Source organism: Eucyclogobius newberryi, unplaced genomic scaffold, assembly GCF_026437365.1.
Source record: "Eucyclogobius newberryi isolate DKJ021-1_F unplaced genomic scaffold, fEucNew1.0.hap1 SCAF_13, whole genome shotgun sequence".
In the NCBI taxonomy this organism is placed as follows: Eukaryota; Metazoa; Chordata; class Actinopteri; order Gobiiformes; family Gobiidae; genus Eucyclogobius; species Eucyclogobius newberryi.
In genome coordinates, this window is record NW_027315757.1 from 14,838,179 (window position 1) to 14,858,534 (window position 20,356).

The window sequence follows — 20,356 nt, forward strand, 5'->3', positions numbered from 1 at the left end:
CATGGGTCAACACAGGGGCCACTACATGGGTCAACACATGGGTCAACACAGGGGCCACCACAGGGCCCACCAAAGGGGCCAACACAGGGGCCAACACAGGGGCCAACACAGGGGTCACCACAGGGGCCAACACAGGGGCCAACACAGGGTCCAACACAGGGGCCAACGCAGGGGCCAACACAGGGGCCAACTCAGGGTTCAACACATGGGTCCACACAGGGGCCAACACAGGGGCCAACACAGGGGCCACCACAGGGGCCAACACAGGGTCCAACACAGGGTCCAACACAGGGGCCAACACAGGGGCCAACGCAGGGTTCAACTCAGGGTTCAACACAGGGGTCAACACAGGGGCCAACACAGGGGCCAACACAGGGGCCACCACAGGGGCCACCACAGGGGCCAACACAGGGGCCAACACAGGGGCCAACACAGGGGCCAACACAGGGGCAAACACAGGGGCCTTCTGCACATAAAACACCAGGATGACTCACCGGGTGCGTCTGCAGTGTTGCAGTTGTCGCTGCTGCAGCAAACGGCTTTGGTCAAAACTTGGGAAACTTGGGAGAACATGGTCCACTCCGACTCAATGTCCTCAGCCTCCCCCGGGACATGGGAGAAGCTCTCCCGGAGGTGCGAGTTGAATACCCTACTGACAGAGGGCTCCACTAGACGTTCCCAACTGACCCTCACAATGCGCTTGGGTCTGCCAAGTCTGTCCGGCTTCCTCCTCCGCCAGCGGATCCAACTCACCACCAGATGGTGATCGGTTGACAACTCTGCCCCTCTCTTCACCCGAGTGTCCAAGACACGCCGCCGGAGGTCAGATGACACGACAACAAAGTCGATCATTGACCTCCGGCCTAGGGTGTCCTGGTGCCACGTGCACTGATGGGTTAGTGCACCCTATGTCTAATTTCTATGTCTAATTTCTTGACAATGACCCTCTGAATATCTGTGTGAGGAACAATGACCCTCTGAATATCTGTGTGAGGAACAATGACCCTCTGAATATCTGTGTGAGGAACAATGACCCTCTGAAGGGAATGAACTCTAACCCCGTTAATGTTGTGGAAGATTATTGAAACTGTCACATTGAATGTGTGACCAAAGCTTATTTAATTCCAAATGATCGGACAGGATTTATTATGATTTTTTTTATTTCTGGTTTGTTAAATATTTCAAAACATAAATAAATAGATACATACATGAATAAATAAATACATTTGCATTTGCATTAGTAGTGCAATAAATGTCCTTCAGATCCGGGTCCACCTCGGCCTCAGGGCCTCACTGGTCAACTTTCAACATTTCAATCAAATGATACTCATCATACACACAGAGCACAGACCTTACAACATGAATGTTTGTGTCAAATACAACTGTGATCTTCTAATGTGAGTGTTTAGAAGACAAGTGTGAGGACAAGAGCGAGAACCTGGAGCAGAAGCAGAGACGAGACTGAAGAGGCGCCTGGAAAACACACAAATAAAACGTGTTAAACTAAAAGACAAAAACAAATGTGGAAACACAAGCACACAGACAAACACTGTACCTGCAGTAGTGCTAGTAGTAGTAGTAGTAGTAGTAGTCAAAGTAGCAGCTGCGGTGGTGGTAGAAGTAGGAGCTGTCGAGGTTGTGGTGGTTGGAGCTGAAAAATTCAAAATATATATTTAGAAAAGATACACTGCAAAACAAAGTATGTGCACTTTGCAAGTCCAAATGTATTAGTTTGACTGACCTGTGGTGACGGTTGGAGCAGTTGTAGGGGTAGTAGGTGCTGCAGTAGTAGTAGTAGTAGTAGGTGCTGCTGTAGTTGTAGTAGGTGCTGCAGTAGTTGTTGTAGGTGCTGTAGTTGTTGTTGTAGGTGCTGCAGTAGTAGTAGGTGCCGCAGTAGTAGTAGTAGGTGCTGCAGTAGTTGTAGGTGCCGCAGTACTACTAGTCGGTGCTGCAGTAGTAGTAGGTGCTGCAGTAGTAGTAGGTGCTGCAGTAGTAGTAGGTGCTGCAGTAGTTGTTGTAGGTGCTGCAGTAGTAGTGGTGGTCGGGGGGTTACAGTTGGCGGTGGTGCAGCAGGTTGGAGTTCCATGGACAGTGCCAACGTCGACAAGCAGAGGAGACGAGGAGAGTGCGGCTGCTGCAGCACAAATGTTTCCTGAGGCGCAGCCAAGACCCAAGACCTCCATCGTGCTACCCTTTGGAGTCACTGCAATACAACACACAAGAAAGTTTAGAAAACTCTGCAGGTGTCCAGCTCTGTCCCTGCAGGTGTACAGCTCTGTCCCTGCAGGTTTCCAGCTCTGTCCCTGCAGGTGTCCAGCTCTGTCCCTGCAGGTGTCCAGATGTTACTGACCTCTGGAGCTGAAGCAGTTGTTCTCCAGGGTGTTGCAGGTCAGACCTGTGCTGCAGGTGCCGGTCGTAGGGTCACAGCTGAAGCATTGTAGGCTCCCAGTGCAGTGAACGGAGCTGAAAGTGAAAAAGTTCAGAGGTCAGACGGGGGCCAACACAGGGGCCAACACATGGGTCAACACAGGGGCCAACACAGAGGCCACCACATGGGTCAACACAGGGGCCAACACAGGGGCTACCACAGGGGCCAACACATGGTCCAACACAGGGGCCAACACAGGATCCAACACAGGGGCCAACACAGGGTTCAACTCAGGGTACAACACAGGGGTCAACACAGGGGCCAACACAGGGGCTACCACAGGGGCCAACACATGGTCCAACACAGGGGCCAACACAGGGTTCAACTCAGGGTTCAACACAGGGGTCAACAAAGGGGCAAACACAGGGGCCAACACAGGGGCCTTCTGCACATAGAACACCAGGATGACTCACCGGGTGCGTCTGCAGTGTTGCAGTTGTCGCTGCTGCAGCAAACGGCTTTGGCCAAAACTTGGGAACTTCCAACATTCAGAGAAAAGTCCTGGGTCATGGAGGCTGGACAAAGGCTGGACGCAGCACAACCTTTGACTTTCGTCGTGGAGGTGCTCGGGCCAGATTTGGCTGTGATGGAAAGAACAGTGTTCAGAATCAGAGTAGCGTTCAGAATCAGAGGAAATATATAAATAAATGATTAAATATTGTATACATACTTTGGATGGTGGCAGAGACACATTGCACCTCTCCATTTTGACACGGGGCCAAAATTGTACTCACACAGTTTGAGTCATTCGGATCAGAACATGTCGTACAGCTGAGGCCCGCAACTGCAACAAAGCCGGGTTAAACCAGCACTAAACTAGGACTGAACCAGGACCAGACCATGACTAAAGCAGGTCTAAACCAGGACTGTAGCAAATCTCACCTGAGTTGATGGACAGGGCGATGGTTAAAGCCAGAGAAAGGAGCAGAGTGGTCTTCATGTTTTGAGTGTGCTGCGGAGGTTTGGGAATCGTCTCTCCTGCTTCACCTGAGTCTCTTCTGAAAACCTTCTGTGGAGCTGAGGCTCTCCATCAGTTAATATAACTACGTGTCACGCCCTGCACCTTCACGTCAACTAAACCTGACTTCAGATTCCATGACGATAATGAGTCAGAACAACAACATATATTTAAGGACGGTTTTGAGTTTGATTGTTCTCATGCTTGTTTAACACAGCCTTATAAAGTACAGTGCTACACATCTATTTTTATGACATTTTGTTCTACCATAGTATTGTGACGGCAGTGGGTCATATGACTGGTAAACGTAATGAGAAAAGAAAGAGGAAAAGAAGGATAAGATTATTTTTTGTTTCCATAAAATACAAACCATGTCTAAATTAATCATATGATAATTAAGTGAATGAAATCATTAAAGAGTCCCAAAAATATCAAGTGTTCAGTGTTTTTATTACTGCTTTGATTTGATCTATTACATCTATCTCATAAATATATGTTCATAAAACGTTGGCAGTGCTGGAGAGGCTTGTATAAAACAATGGAGAGAATGGATGGAGACTGTTTTAGCTCCATTTTAAAGGAGACATACTCAAATGATGAAAACACCCCAAAAGACAAGCAGCGGGTAATTATTTAATCTCTAAATATAGCACACACACCTCCACCCTTTTTGTTTTGACGTATTTCAGATGCAAACTTGAAGTTGGGTGGAGCAGATTCTATAAGAACTAGAATACCAGTGTTTTCATCAAGCCATGTTTCAGTTAAAAACATAAAATCAAGATTATAAGAAGAAATACAATTATTGATTAGAAATGATTTGTTGCATAAAGACCTGACATTTAGCACAGCAAGTTTCACTTTGGTTTCTGAAGAACAACACATCGTCTTCCCACGAGGTACATGAAATAAATGTCTCTGATTTACGGTTTCACGGATGTTTATATCTGCGGTTTTTCATAGTTATAATTGGCATAAAAGGGACGATCAAGTCCAGAGTTTCTGACTTCCAGAGGGCGCTAGAGCCACAACGAAAGTTTTCTTGCGTTTGTCCATTTTGAGATATTGTGTGCAGTGACCTAGAGGGGGCAGTAGAGGGGGCAGAGCCAAATGTCAAACCAATATGGCCGACATTTGGTTGGGCGGACGAGGTTGTCAAATCTCTGCGCCAAATTTCGTGATTCTACAATCTGATTTTTTTTGTTCATTTCCTATCTAATTTTTTTATTTTAGAAGAAGGGATAGCCAGAATCTAGAGAGCCACGATTTTTTAGAGCTCTGCAAATTTGTGTGACTTTTCGTCAATGTTCAATGGGTGAAAAATATTGGGGTTGGTCCCGAGAAGAAGAAAGAAAGAATAATATTCTGATGCAAAAACAATGTTTCCCATTTTTCAAATATCATAAACTATACATTTTCATGGTGTGGGTCCCTGGTCACTGACGGGTACTTTCGTTAATTTTGAGTGGGGTCCCCCACTTTGTGTTTTTGGCCCTCTATACAGTAATAATGTTCTGTTTTTGCATTACATGTTTATGTGCACGGAACATGCAAGAGATGGGGAACGTATTTGTGAGCCACTAAGCACAAACGAGCCTCGTTTAGTGCCCACTTTTGCACGTGCTTCGCCCGTTTACGACAATAATGTTCCATTTTCCTACTACTAATTAGTATGCACGGGGCGTGCGTGAGTGGAGGAGTGCGTTAGTGAGTGTTTGCAGGTGGGCGAGCGCATTGTGCTCGATTTCGTGCGCACTACGTGAGAAAAACAAACAGTTGAAACAAAAGCCTGTGACTGTCACTTAAATAAAATCCTTAATGATTCCTGCAGGTGCTCAGACAGGTTCATCTGCTGTTTATTTCAGGCAAGAAACAAAACAACAAAAGTATGTGAATGTTCCTCTGTCAGGAGGAAAAGGGCCACCACAGGGGCCAACCCAGGGGCCAACCCAGGGCCAACACAGACTTGACTTGTGCTCCTCTCTTGTTTTAGGAGCACAATAGCACAAAAGTGTTGATGTGACTTGAGGCAAACTGGACCTGGGACTTCACGTTTTCGTTTCCATTTTATTAGTTTATTACTTTGAAGGATTCATTCTTTTTTATCAATAAGAGACATTGCTCCAACAGGAATTGAACCGGCAACCCAGTGGTGTCACTCAATGAGCCTTTATATTCATATTTAACACGCCCAAAGTGCTTTCAAATCAAAAGGCAATACAAAAGCATCAGCCTAAAACAATACAGTGCAATGAAGAGTGGCAACAACAGAAGTGTAGAAAAGAAAGCGTCACATGAGTTTAAAGCCAGTCTCAGGACGTGATGGAGCAGATCTCAGGAGGAAGTGTCAGAGGTTGAGCCTGACTCTGGAATCTGCCATCCATCCATCCATTGTTTATTAATAGTTCACATGTAATAAAACCAAGACACACCCAAAAACACAACAGCCGTGAGCTGCTCCCTTCAGGTATTCAGTCTCTGAGTCACTGAAGCGTCAACGTTTTATTGTCTTCATCTTTGTTTCTTTGTTCCAGAGAATCTGACGTTGGCTTCTAAATGTGGTCATTTGTTGTTTAACTGAGGTCAAACTCCAGTTGGAAACAAAAACACAAACATCATCAGTTCAAGGTTAAAGTTTCTTTTTATGAAACAACAGCACAAAAGCTCCACTTTGAACACATGAAAAATAAACAAGAACTTCTCAAGACAAAGTGGAGACTAAGATTGAACTGAGCAAATAGAGTAAGTGGCGCCTCCCACTGGAGAACTGCTGCAAGTGATGATCTTTCAGTATTTAAACTCAACTGATTCTAATTTCTGAAACAACCACGTGGAAAGACAAATCCCATGGTCATGGAACATATTTCAGTGTGTTTGAGAAGGGTCAAATCATTGGCATCGAGCTGAGAAAACATAAGAGAAGAGAAGTCTTTATTTGTCCCACAACAGGGAAATTCCATTGTTGCAACACAGAGTTGGTACAGAAGTAAACTAGATAATATGCAATGGCTGAAGCCATTGCGAGTGTCTGCATTCTTGCGTAAAAGTACTACATGTGTGTAGTAAAGACTTTATTCTTGTTAGGCTCGAGCCATGGAATGGAATGTTCATTCCAAGGAACGTTCGAGTCTGTTCTAACGTGCTTTGAACTCATGGGCTTTGAAACACAGAATAAAGTCTGAAGAATAAAGTCTGAAGAATAAAGTCTGAAGAATAAAGTCTGAAGAATAAAGTCTGAAGAATAAAGTCTGAAGAATAAAGTCTGAAGAATAAAGTCTGAAGAATAAAGTCTGAAGAATAAAGTCTGAAGAATAAAGTCTGAAGAATAAAGTCTGAAGAATAAAGTCTGAAGAATAAAGTCCGAAGAATAAAGTCCGAAGAATAAAGTCCGAAGAATAAAGTCTGGCGGCAATGTAACGCTATGATATGGGGACCGGTGCGGAAAGTGCAATAGATCTTACACTTGTGTCCAAGGAGTTAGCTGGTGTTTGTAGTTGGGAGGTTCTTGGTAATCTTTCTTTTGGTAGCGATCACTATCTAGTCCGCACCGTGATTGGCTTTGGGAGCTGTGTGGTCAGGGGGACGAGGATCCAGAGGTGGCAGTTGGCAAGGGCGAACTGGGGGGCTTTCCTGAGGAAAGCTGATGATGGTTCTAGGGTTCTGCAGGAAGGAGGATTGACTCAGGTGGATGATCTCAATAGTGCAATTGTCTCGCTCATCACGCAGTCAGCGGTAGGCACGATTCCTAAGAGTGGTGGTAGTGGACATAGGAAGCGGGTGCCGTGGTGGACTGAAGCATGTGGTCATGCTGTTAGGGCGAGAAATGCGGCGTTTCGCCGGCTAAGGGTTGCCCACACTGAGGGTGCCCTCATTGACTACAAGAGGGCCCGCGCTGTTGTGCGGAAAACTGTGAGAACGGCCAAGAGTGCCTATTGGAGGCGGTATTGTTCCAAAATTGGGAGAGAAACGCGTCTCGGGGATGTTTGGGGGATGATTAAGCGGATGCATGGGGTTGAGCGCCGTCATGGGACCCCGGTCCTAATACTGAATGGTGTTGAAGCAGTCAGCGACGTTGACAAAGCTGAACTGTTGGCCAGCACCTTTGTGTCGGTGCACAGCTCTGACAATCTCTCACCTGCGGAAAGGCACTACAGGAAGAGTACTTTGGCCCAGAATTCTGAGCTGATTGGGCACCAGCCTTCGACTCAAGATGACCTTGACCTTCCGTTTAGTTTGTTTGAGCTAAGGAGAGCACTTTCTAAGGCGAAACAGACAGCCCCGGGTAAAGATGAGGTGTGCTATGACATGCTCTCTCATTTGACTGATGACACGCTTGGGCTAGTCCTGGGTCTTTTCAACCGTGTTTGGGATTCAGGTTGTGTTCCATCTGCGTGGAAACAGTCTACGGTGGTGCCGGTTCTGAAGCCGGGTAGGCCAGCGTCTGACCCTTCAAGTTATAGGCCGATTGCCTTGACGTCGCAGCTCGGGAAAACGATGGAGCGCATGGTTACCGAGCGGTTGGATTACTTCTTGGAGAGTCAGGGTTTGCTTCCCGCGCACCAGAGTGGTTTCCGTAGGGGCAGGAACACCATGGATTCCGTGTTGTGTTTGGAATCTGATATCCAGCTGGCCAGGGCTCAGAAAGAAAAGGTTATTGCGGTGCTCTTTGATGTGGAGAAGGCGTACGATATGGTTTGGAAGGATGGGCTCCTCATTAAGCTGCGGAAGTGTGGTGTGAAGGGTAAACTGTTTAACTGGGTCCGGAGCTTTCTGTCTGGCCGGCGTATCCAAACCAGAGTGGGCGCTGCTTACTCTGGGGTCTATGGGGTGGAGAATGGGATCCCGCAGGGGAGTGTGTGTAGCCCTATCTTGTTCAATGTTATGATTAAGGACATCTTTGACGACGTGGATGGGTCTGTTGGGAGGAGCCTTTATGCTGACGATGGCGCTCTATGGGTGAGAGGGAGGAATCTCCGGTTTTACGAGGCGAAACTGCAAAGGGCAATACAGCAGGTGGAGCAGTGGACCCTGAAGTGGGGGTTTAAACTGTCCGTACGGAAGTCTCAAGTGATCTGTTTCTTCAATGGACATAGGGACGTCTCCCTTCGACTGCATGGGCAGGTGCTCGAACAGGTCAGGGAGGTGAGGTTCTTGGGGGTCACCTTTGACGAGAGGCTTAGTTGGCGTCGGCACATTGATGAGGTCAGTGGTAAATGCAAAAGGGTGAATAACTTGCTTCGTTGTCTATCCGGCCAGGACTGGGGGGCCAGCAGAAGGTCGCTCCTGGGTATTTATCGGGCCGTCATGAGGGCGGCTATTGATTATGGCTGTATAGCCTACATGTCTGCGGCTGAGACTAACTTAAAGAAGCTTGATGTGGAGCAAGCCCAGGCCTTGCGCATCTGCTGTAGGGCTTTTAGGACCTCCCCTGTCTCGGCGCTGCAGGTTGAGTTGGGGGAATTGCCGTTACGGCTCCGGAGGCTAGAACTTCTGTTGGCTTACTGGGTGAATGTGCAAGGTCATACGAGCTCTCACCCGGTGAGGGACTTTCTCAGGGTTGATGGGGGGCAGAGTGAGGCTGGCGGTATGATTTTCAGCCAGGTAGGAAATGCGAAGGCGCGGCTTGCGGGGGTTGGTGATCTGCGTGTGAGCCCGTCGGTGGCTTTGTCTGCTATAGCTCCGTGGAAGTTTGTCCCGGCTCCTGTTGATGTTAGCTTGCATGGCAAGCTTAGAGGAGTCGCTGGGAGGGCACCGCAGTTTGCCGTTCAAGCGCTCATCGATAAGCACTCAGGTGATGTGTTTATTTATACCGACGGGTCTAGGGATCCTGAGAGTGGGCGTACTGGCGCCGCTTATTTTGTGCCTGACCTGGGGCTAGCGGTCAAGAAGAGGTTGACAGATCGCCTTTCTGTTTTCACGTCGGAACTTATAGCGATACGGTTGGCGTTGGAATGGGCGGAATCTGCTTTGCAGTGTTGCGGCATTGTGGTGGCCTCTGACAGCCTTTCTGCATTGCAAAGCATTAAATCTGGGAAATCGGATTGCAGACAGGATGTGTTGAATGGCATCTTCTGTCTGATGCTCTCCCTGTCCAGGAAGGATGTGAGGGTTTCCTTCATTTGGGTCCCTGCGCATGTGGGGGTGGATGGTAACGAAATGGCTGATGCACTGGCTAAACGTTCCCTTCGGCGGCCATCAATTGATGTGGCGGTTGAGTTAAGCAAATCTGAAATCAAGCCTGTTATCAAGAGTCATGTGGTCGGCCTTTGGCAGGAATTTTGGAGCCACTGTGTTACTGGACGGCATCTCTATCACATACAGGGTAGTGTGGGTCCTTGCGGGTCTATGGGCAGGAACGCGTGGGAGGAAAGGGCCTTCGCCCGCATGAGGATTGGCCATACTGGACTCAATTGGTCACTGAGTAGGATAGGCAAACATCCGACCGGTCTGTGTGGTCACTGTCGGGTGCCAGAGACTGTCGAGCATGTGCTGATTTGCTGTGAGGCTTATGATAGGGAAAGGGCCGGGTTGGCCTTGTGGTTTCGGAATAATGGGCGGGAGTTCAATCTGCGGAACGTTCTGGCGATCCAGTCACAGGGTTTGTGTCAGGCTGTGGTTGCTTACTTATGTAGCACAGGGCTGGGTAAACGTTTATAGAGGTGGGGGGTGTTGGAGACTGAGCCGAGGATGAGGAGCAAGAGGATGTTCTAACGCGCTTGGACTTCATGGGCCTAGAAACGCCAAAGTGATGGAAGACGGACTTCTAAAGGATAAAACGACAAAGACGTCCCATGGCCTCATGGGCTTTGTAAAACAACAAAGACGTCCCATGATCTCATGGGCTTTGTACTTCCAAAGCACCGAACGTCAAAGAGGGCGAGGAAGGTGAAGAAGAGTCTCCCTGGAATAAAGCCGGTTGGTCTCTGACACAACAACTATTCTAGTCACAAAAACACATCATGACCTCATGGGCTTTGTAACGCCAAAGCGATGGGAGGAGTACTTTTACGGACTACGACAGAGTCTGAGGACTACGTAGACGCACGGCTACCAAGCAGCAACATCAGTGGACATATTAAAGCCTATAGAATGAAGCCTAAAGAATAAAGCTGTACGGTGGAAGCACCGAACGTCAAAGAAGGATAGGAAGATGAAGAAGAGTCTCCCTGGAATAAAGCCGGTTGGTCTCTGAAACAACAACAACTATTCTAGTCACAAAGACATATCATGACCTCATGGGCTTTGTAACACCAAAGCAATGGAAGGAGTACTTTTACGGACTACGACAGAGTCTGAGGACTACGACAAAGTCTGAGGAATAAAGTCTGGCGGTAATGCAACACTCGGATGCCAACCGCCATAAAACAACAACAACAACAACAACGCTTGGATACCAGCACATCAACATCAACAACAACAATAACATGTAGTTTGGTTGTGTAAAGAAGTGCAATGTGCAACATTTGTGGAAAAAGTACTGCATGTGTGTGAAAGTACTGCATTTGTGTGAAAGTACTGCATGTGTGTCAGAGTACTACATGTGTGTGAAAGTACTGCATGTGTGTGGAAGTACTGCATGTGTGTCAGAGTACTGGATATGTGTGAAAGTACTGCATGTGTGTGAAAGTACTGCATGTGTGTCAGAGTACTGGATGTGTGTGAAAGTACTGCATGTGTGTGAAAGTACTGCATGTGTGTCAGAGTACAACATGTGTTGTTGAAAATGTTCAATATTTGTCTAAAAACTGTATGAAGAAGACTCGGGACACGAGCGTCTTGGGTTTAGAAGCACGTTTATTCCAATCACAGGAAGTCCCAACAACCTAGATGCAATGCATTCTGGGAACAGTAGTCTACCGCTACACCTCCTCCTTTTAGCTAAAGGTATACTCTTTAAAGTAAACACCTATTTTAGTATTTTAAATAAACATAAATATACAGGATATTTTAGCATAAGCATTTCTTTTCACATTAGTATTGAACATAGGTGTATTTTACCTTAACATGTCTTTAGAACAGCATTTTATGGGAACATTAGAATCTTTACAAATTCAGTCTCTCAGGAGGTCTCACCAGACGACCTGAACTAGTAATAGTCCCTGTCGGTCTGGGGTGCCTTCTGTTTCTCCTCAGGAAACCCCTGTCAGTCTCTACCACATACGATCTGGGAGCATTGGCTGGTCTAACTAAAGATCCAGTGGTTTCCTCAGTGGTAATCCACACTTTCTGTCCAGATGATAGTTTTGGGAGTGGTCTGGCACGGTGTCTACGGTTGTAATGTTTAGCCTGCTCACGTCTCCTTTCCTCATCCTTTTTTCGAAAAGTCTGTAAATCCGGCCATGTAGGATCCAGCTTGGTTGTGTGTTGAGGTAGAGTGGTGCGCAGGTAAACTGCGGCCCATTATCTGAAAACACAGTCTCTGAAACTCTGTCTTGCAAAAGTCTCTGACAGCTTTAATAGTAACTTCTGCTGTTGTGTGTTTGTTTCAATGTATCTGGAGAAAAAGTCAACAAGAAGAAGATACAGCTTCTTTGACCTTTCAAACAGATCCATGCCGACCTTCTGCCAGGGGCGGTCGGGAACAGGTGTTTGCAACAGAGCTTCACGATTCTGTAACCTGTGTTTCTGACATGTTTCACAATTTTCCACCATTTGACCTATTTGTGCTGAGATGCTAGGCCACCAAACGACCTGTTTTGCTCTGGCCCTGCACTTTGAAATGCCCTGGTGTCCTTCATGCAGACGTTGTATAATATCCACTCTCATTGAAGGTGGTATCACAAGTCTCTCCCCTTTCATGAGAAGACCCTGAGCAACCATCCATCTTCTGCCGCTTTATCCGGGGCCGGGTCGCGGGGGCAGCAGTCTGAGCAGGTATACTTCCTCCTCCCCAGACACTTCCTCTAACTTCTCCGGGGGGATCCTGAGGCGTTCCCAGGCCAGCCGAGAGACATAGTCTCTCCAGCGTGTCCTGGGTCTTCCCTGGGGCCTCTTCCCGGTGGGACATGCCTGAAACACCTCCCGAGGGAGGCGCCCAGGAGGCATCCGGAACAGTTGCCCGAGCCACCTCAGCTGGCTCCTCTACTCCGAGCTCCCCCCGTGTGGCCGAGCTCCTCACCTTATCTCTAAGGGAGCGCCCAGCCACGCAGCGGAGGAAACTCATTTCGACCGCTTGTATCCGCGATCTTGTTCTTTCGGTCACTACCCAAAGCTCATGTCCATAGGTGAGGGTAGGAACGTAGACCGAACGGTAAATAGAGAGCTTTGCCTTTCGGCTCAGCTCCCTCTTCACCACAACAGTCCGATGCAGCGGCTGCAGTGATGCAGTCGCTGCACCGATCCGCCTGTCGATCTCACGCTCCATCCTTCCCTCACTCGTGAACAAGACCCCGAGATACTTGAACTCCTCCACTTGGGGCAAGGACTCCCCAACCACCTGAAGAGGGCAAGCCACCTTTTTCCGGTTGAGAACCATGGCCTCGGATTTGGAGGTGCTGATTCTCATCCCAGCCGCTTCACACTCGGCTGCAAACCTTCCCAGTGAATGTTGCAGGTCCGGGTTTGATGGAGCCATCAGGACAATATCGTCTGCAAACAGCAGAGATGGAATCCTGTGGTCCCCAAACCGGACACCCTCCGACCCCTGACTGCGCCTAGAAATTCTGTCCATAAAAATCTTGAACAGAACCGGTGACAAAGGGCAGCCCTGGTGGAGACCAACATGGACTGGGAACAGGTCTGACTTACTGCCGGCAATGCGAACACAGCTCCTGCTCCGGTCATACAGGGACCGGACAGTCCTGAGCTAAGGGCCCCGGACCCCGTACTCCCGGAGCACCCCCCAAAGGACACCCCGAGGGACACGGTCGAAAGCCTTCTCCAGATCCACAAAGCACATGTGGACTGGTTGGGCAAACTCCCATGAACCCTCGAGCACCCGATGGAGGGTATAGAGCTGGTCCAGTGTTCCACGACCGGGACGAAAACCACTCTGCTCCTCCTGAATCCGAGGTTCGACTATCGGTCGGATTCTCCTCTCGTGAGCTACGTGAAAGTGAATTTTGTGTTGCCAGACCCCTTTTACTTCTGGATCTAGTTCACATTTTTCTGGCCACTCTGTCAAACAATAGTCAGTTACTTTTTCACACAGTTTATCTACATCCTGTGCTGCCTTTAGCTCCAAAAGCCTTTTTTCTGTGGCTGGGATTTGAGACCAGTGGCGGCTGGTGATTTCTTTTTTAGGTGGGGCTATTTAAAATTTTGAATTTCGTAGATGTGATTTCCTGCATTCTGGTGCATTTTAGGCATACTTCTCAACCTATTTGTCATCCCAGGGGGCGATAACACGTAGTAAAGCGGGAGATTCCCCCCCAGAGCGACCGCGGTAAAGTGGCCCGCACGAGAAAATCTGTTGCGCGATATGGCTGTTAATTACGGTAATCGTAAAAAGTACGGCAGTGGTGTTTGCTAAAACCACAACTAACTACTAATTTACCACAACAGTGTGTCATCCCAAACAAAAAATCGAATCAGCCATGCAATAGCATAGCGCTCAGTTAAAACTAGTGTGCTCACATTAAAACTAGCTCGCTAGCCGGCATCACTTTGTTTAATCGGCTGTCACTCCGCTATTAACGGAAAATACCTTTCAAACTCTGTGATTGTATTCACGAACGATCGGGACACGCACTGGAATCGCTTTAAATTAACTTGTTTAGACTTTATTCGGCTGGATTGAGTGTTTTCGTCGTGTCGTTGCGATGTGTTTTGGCTCTGAGTCCCCCGGCTCCGGCCCCGCCCCCCGGCTCCGGCCCCGCCCCCTCGCCGGCGCCGTACCGCGTTTACACAAAGGAGGAACTCATGAAACTGCGGAGAACAGTCGTCTTACCCGGAGATCGTCACGTTATCCCGGCGCAATACTGACCTAACCTAATACTGATGTGCAATTCTGTCGTATGTGCAATTACTGTGAAATTCATGTGCTGTCGTGACACATATTCATGTGCAATTACTGTCGGGATCACATACAATGGTATTTATTTATTTATTTGTCTATGGGAGTTTTTTATTTATTTATAGGAGATCTTCTACTGAAAGTGTTTTTCAGACTTCCTATAAGTGATCTGTTCTTCTGGATCTACCTCTGTATCTACCTGCGTTGCACCAATGAAATTTCCCCATATGGGACAATAAAGGAATATCTTATCTTATCTTATCTTATCTTATTCACAACTAATGTGTCCTTCATCCTACCAAATATAATGAAACGGCATGTAGTATTGCACCCGCGAGCCAAGCAGGAGTAGAGTTTTGTTCGGTTATTCTTCAATCTACTCTATGTAAACAATGACATCATGAATCCACATGGCTGAGCACAATACTAGAACTTCCTATAAATATCACAATTTCATCACCACAAAAAAAATGATAGCCTTCCTGTGAGTGAACCCCTGGGTGATCCCTGCCATGAAGACAGAGTCCAACTATCACCCGCACAATCTCGGGAAAAGGTTCTGGTGAATGTTTTCTCCTTTTCGCTCGTCTGTTGGGTTCACTTCTGGCTTGTCAGGTCCGAGTTGTTTTACAATGAGCTTTTCCTCAAAAGTTCTTCTTCAAAGTGATGCAGATTTGACTGAATTTGCGGCAAATTCATCCGACGTCGCCATTTTACACAGTTCGCTGCTGGAATGAAAACATCTGTAAACAAGCAGCTGCAGCGGTGCATCTTGGTACTTTGGGGCGCTAGTCTTCAGCGCCCCAAACCCATAAAATTCCTCGACGATGATTGGCGGATATGTATTCTTTTTTGCCTAGCAACAGGGGAGCCATTGGCTTAAATACAGCAGAATGGGGCTGATCGAACAAGCGCCCCGGCAAGACAGCCTATTGGCTACTACACCAAACATGATAAGCGTTCACGTTTTAAACGTGGAACTTGAAAGTTAATGTAAATATAATTCTGGAGAGTTCAAAACCCATAAAGCAAAATCATCAATAGCATCTAATTAACACAGATGTTTTTTTCAAAATGAGAGATTATTTAAAAAATGAAATAAAACAAAAACAGGCAGTCAGGTCAGGTGGGGCGGCGCCTCAGCGCCCCCTATGGGCGAGCCACCACTGTTTGAGACACTACACAGTCCACAAAAACTTCTACCTCTTTCTCCAACTGGAGGTCACTTAATGACGGCGGACCAGCCAGAGGAGCTCGTGACAGGGCATCAGCGGTGACGAGGTTTTTTCCAGGCACATTGACAATGTTGAATGAGAATCGTAGCAGCCTGAGGCGGAATCTCAGGATGCGTGGAGGTAGGTCATCCAGGCCTCTTGTGCTCAGAAGAGGGACCAAAGGCTTGTGGTCCGTAATCAGTGTGAACTGTAGTCCCATGAGTTAAGAAGAAAGTCTTTCAGATGCCATTGTTGCAGCGAGTGCCTCCTTTTCTATTTGGGCATAAGATAAGATAAGATATTCCTTTATTGTCCCACATGGGGAAATTTCATTGGTGCAACGCAGGTAGATACAGAGGTAGATACAGAAGAACAGATCACTTATAGGAAGTCTGAAAACACTTTCAGTAGAAGATCTCCTATAAATAAATAAAAACTCCCATAGACAAATAAATAAATAAATACATAATGCATGTGATCACGACAGTAATTGCACATGAATATGTGTCACGAGAGCACATAGATTGCACATGAATTTCACATGAATTGCACATGAATTCCAACAGCAATTGCACATATGACAGAGTTGCACATCAGTATTAGGTTAGGTCAGTATTGCGAGTGTTCAGTACTAACAGTTTTTGTTATAAAGTCTGACAGCAGCAGGAAGGAAAGACCTACGGAACCTTTCCTTCGCACATCGAGGGTGGATCAGTCTCTCACTGAAGCTGCTCTCCAGAGCAGAGAGAGTGTCCTGCAGGGGGTGACACTCATGGTCCAGCATTGATGTGAATCTAGCCAGGACCCTCCTGTCCCCCACCTCCTGCACCGAGTCCAGAGCACAGCCCAGGACGGAGCTGGACTTCTTGATGACTCTGTCCAGCCTCTTCCTCTCCCTCTCTGTGATGCTGCTGCTCCAGCAGGCCACACCGTACAGGAGGGCTGATGCCACCACAGAGTCATAGAAGGTCTTCAGGAGTTGCCCTGTCACTCCAAAAGATCTGAGTCTCCTCAGGAGGTAGAGCCGACTCTGGCTCTTCCTGTACAGTGCGTCTGTGTTATGAGTCCAGTCCAGTTTGTGGTTCAGATGAACACCCAGGTACTTGTATGAGTCCACTCTCTCAATGTCCCGTCCCTGGATGTTCACTGGTGAGGGGGCAGTGGGGTGGCGTCTGCGGAAATCCACCACCATCTCCTTGGTCTTCCCCGCGTTGATGAGGAGGTGGTTCCGCTGACACCAGTCCACAAAGTCCTGCGCCAGTCCTCTGTATTCCGCGTCATCGTCGTCCGTGATGAGTCCGATGATGGCAGAGTCGTCAGAGAACTTCTGCAGGACACAGCTGTCCGTGTCATGTCTGAAGTCTGCAGTGTAAAGGGTGAAGAGAAAGGGCGCGAGGACAGTGCCCTGGGGCGCCCCCACACTGCAGGTCCGAGTGTCAGACACACAGTTCCGGGCTCTCACAAACTGGGGTCGGTCTGTGAGGTAGTCCAGGATCCACTCTGCCAGATCATAGTCCACACCAGCCGTCTCCAGCTTGTCCCTCAGGAGCAGCGGCTGGATGGTGTTGAAGGCACTGGAGAGATCGAAGAACAGGATCCTCACAGAGCTGCCAGGCTTTTCCAGGTGAGAGAGAGAGCGGTGCAGCAGGGAGATGACGGCGTCCTCCACTCCGATGCCAGACCGATATGCAAACTGCAGCGGGTCCATGGCTGAGCTCACGGTGGAGCGGAGGTGGTCCAGGACTAGCCGCTCCAGTGTCTTCATCAGGTGGGACGTGAGAGCCACTGGCCTGAAGCTGTTGAGGTCTTTGGGGCGCGGTGTCTTAGGCACAGGTACCAGACAGGAGGTCTTCCAGACCTGTGGGACCACCCTCAGCTTCAGGCTCATGTTGAAGACATGCTCCATAACTCCACACAGTTCATCTGCTCAGGACTTAAGGAGCCTGGGGCTGATGCCATCAGGTCCTGCTGCCTTCCTCACTTTAATCCTCTTCAGCTCACTCCTCACCTGTGCTGCTGTGACAGTCAGTGGTTGGCAGGGGGACCGTGTGCTGGGGGGATGGGTGAGTCCAGGCGAAGTGGGGAGCTGATGGTCCGGGGCAGATAAGCGAAGAGGAACAGATGCAGGGCATTGTCCAGCTGTGGAAGAGGGAGCATGCAGCTGTGCAGGGGGAGGGGCGGGTGACCGATCAAACCTCAAGAAGTGAGCATTTAAATCAATCACCCACTGTAGATCCCCCTCTGTCTGGGCAGGGGGGATTTTGAAGCCCGAGATGGTTTTCAGGCTCCTCCACACTCCCTGAATGTTCTTTTGCTGCAGCTGCTCCTCCATCCTCCTCTTGTAGCCGGCCTCAGCCTGCCTGATCTTCCTCCTCAGTTCCTTCTGCATAGCGTCTCTCTGTGTCGGTTAGTCCTCTTGAAATGTAGATCACCGGCCGCCACAAACCGTCCGACTGTTTCTGAGAGAGTACGGCTCCAATACCGTATGGCGATGCATCCGCAGCTACTCTTGTGTCTGCATTATTGGAGTACTGAGCGAGCACTTACGGAGAACTTAAGATGTCGCGGGGCAGACAGGGCCACAGGTATGGCACCCTGCCTTAGCTCTATGTGATACGGTTCTTTCAGCTTGCCTAAACCCTTAAACACATCGGGGTAAGCTGATCTGAAATCTGTTTCAGTTTCACTGACTGTCTACTCTGTACACCAGTCATATGTGACTGAGCGCCGTAAATGCTGGACCATGTCGGCCTCGGTGAAACTGAGATAAACCCCAAAAAAGATTTTTTTCTTCAAATGTGTGATTTTCATTTTTTTGCAGAATGTGCTAGTTGAAGTCATGAATAAGCCCCTGTGTGCTTCAGATAACACTATTGGTTGTCTTAAACGTATACATTAAGCTGTTAAAAATGTGGAGTTTTCGGGTCTTTTTCCTGCTCTCCTGGGGGGCGTCACCTTTTTCTAGCCAACGTATTGTTTACATTTTCCACCAATCAACTGTGATCAGCATGTCCAGCTGCTTGCTCCGTGTTTTCCTCTTATTACTCCAGACCGTCTGCAGAGCACAGTCTTCAGAGCTTACATTTCCTGGACTACATTGCAACGGAACTGTTTACTCAGGTACACTTTTACTTTACTACTAAATTATTGCTTTAACGCTGTGTTTTAAGGCGGTCTCGTGATCACTTGAGAATCTTACTTGTCTGCTCTGGTGGAGCTAATGCTAAGCTAACATGTTGCTTCAGTGCACTCTGCAATACGGGCTTAATGTGACTACTTGCTGTTATCACCATGTTATCGGGTTATTTTTCGGCGTGGGTTGGCCCGTGGGTTGTGTGGGTCGTGCTTTGTTAGTGTTTTATGGTGCTAAACCGGCTGTTAGCCCCACAGCCTGGAGCTAAACGCAGCTATTCGGAGCTAAGTTGTAAGCTAAACTTTGCTATGTTATCGGGTTATTTTTCGGCGTTTTGTCTGTACAAATTATATACTTATGTAGTATTTCTTGACCCGTGGGTTGTGTGGGTCGTGCTTTGTGTGTGTTTTATGGTGCTAAACCGGCTGTTAGCCCCACAGCCCGGAGCTAAACGCAGCTATTCGGAGCTAAGTTGTAAGCTAAACTTTGCTATGTTATCGGGTTATTTTTCGGCGTGGGATGAGAAAAAAACTACAACTCCCGATACCACTTCTGGTCACGTGGCTTACGTACGTAGCACGTCACGCACGCACTGCGTCACTCGAACCAATCACGCGCTTGCCTGGCCATTATCAGCTTCCTGTGTGTCTCTCTGTGCACGGTGTTGGGAGAGACAACAGGACGGCTGAACCAGGTAAGCTTTGTGACTAAAACACCCGCTTTTAATCACTTAATGTGCGCCGGTTTTAAACTTGAGTGTTAGTTTATGTTTTGGTGTGCTGTTCTGCAAGTGTTTTGCTTTTACGAGCCGTGTTATCTCAAGTGAGCTAGCTAGCCCCGCTAGCCGAGGGCAGATGTCCCAATATCTCCGCGTTTTGCATCTTAAATACACCGTTAACGTCACAATGTGAACTGTTATCTGTGAAGCGTGTTATTCCCATATTACTGTTAACCCTAATCCTTTTTTTCCCTTTTTCAGAATTGGCAAAGACATCCTGACTGACATGACCTGTCTCTACGTGAAGTCTGCTAAGGAGCGTGGTAAGTGTAAAACATTATTTTGGTGATTTTCATGTTTTAATGATTAGAGTATAATTAACTATAAGCAACATCTGTTTTTAAGGTGAGCCTGCAGTTTGTACATCAAGCTTCCGATCACTGTGGAAACAGCTTCTCCCACACATCAGAAGCTGCAGGCCACGCACAGATCTCTACAACAGAATCTAATGTGCTGTCTTTGGACCCTCACCGCCAGCAAGCAAAGACATCAGGATGCATTACAGCTTTGACTTTGCACAGCAGGTACTAATAATAGTGCAAATGCAGAATAGCAATTATAGAGACATATACGTCTTAATCAAATGTCATATGTATTAATCTAATCTCCTTTCTCTCTCTCTCTGTCTACTACAGATACACTTTCCGTCCAACCCTCTGCAGCCGGGGCCAAGCTTCACTACACAATGGACATCCACTTCCTCATTGCTGGCCACACCAAATTCTCCCCTGATTGCGGCTTTGGACTTATCAAGCGAGCATACATGAAGACCAGGGTTGACATTTTGGAAGACATCGCTGAGGTTAGTTTATATTATTTGACTACTGTAATGTGTAAACATTAGCCTGGCAAAACTTCAGTGCTGCTCTCTGCTTAAGACATGTTTCTTCT

General features: G+C 47.8%; 1 long non-coding RNA gene across 1 annotated transcript; it reads right to left on the bottom strand.

Annotated features, from left to right (window-relative positions):
- Positions 1 to 2,840: 2,840 nt before the first annotated feature.
- Positions 2,841 to 3,407, bottom strand: LOC140357617 (uncharacterized). The gene is made up of 3 exons (XR_011926649.1): positions 3,311 to 3,407; positions 3,099 to 3,212; positions 2,841 to 3,009 (listed from the first exon to the last, which is right to left on the bottom strand). It is a non-coding gene; the product is annotated as an uncharacterized lncRNA (long non-coding RNA).
- Positions 3,408 to 20,356: the final 16,949 nt, after the last annotated feature.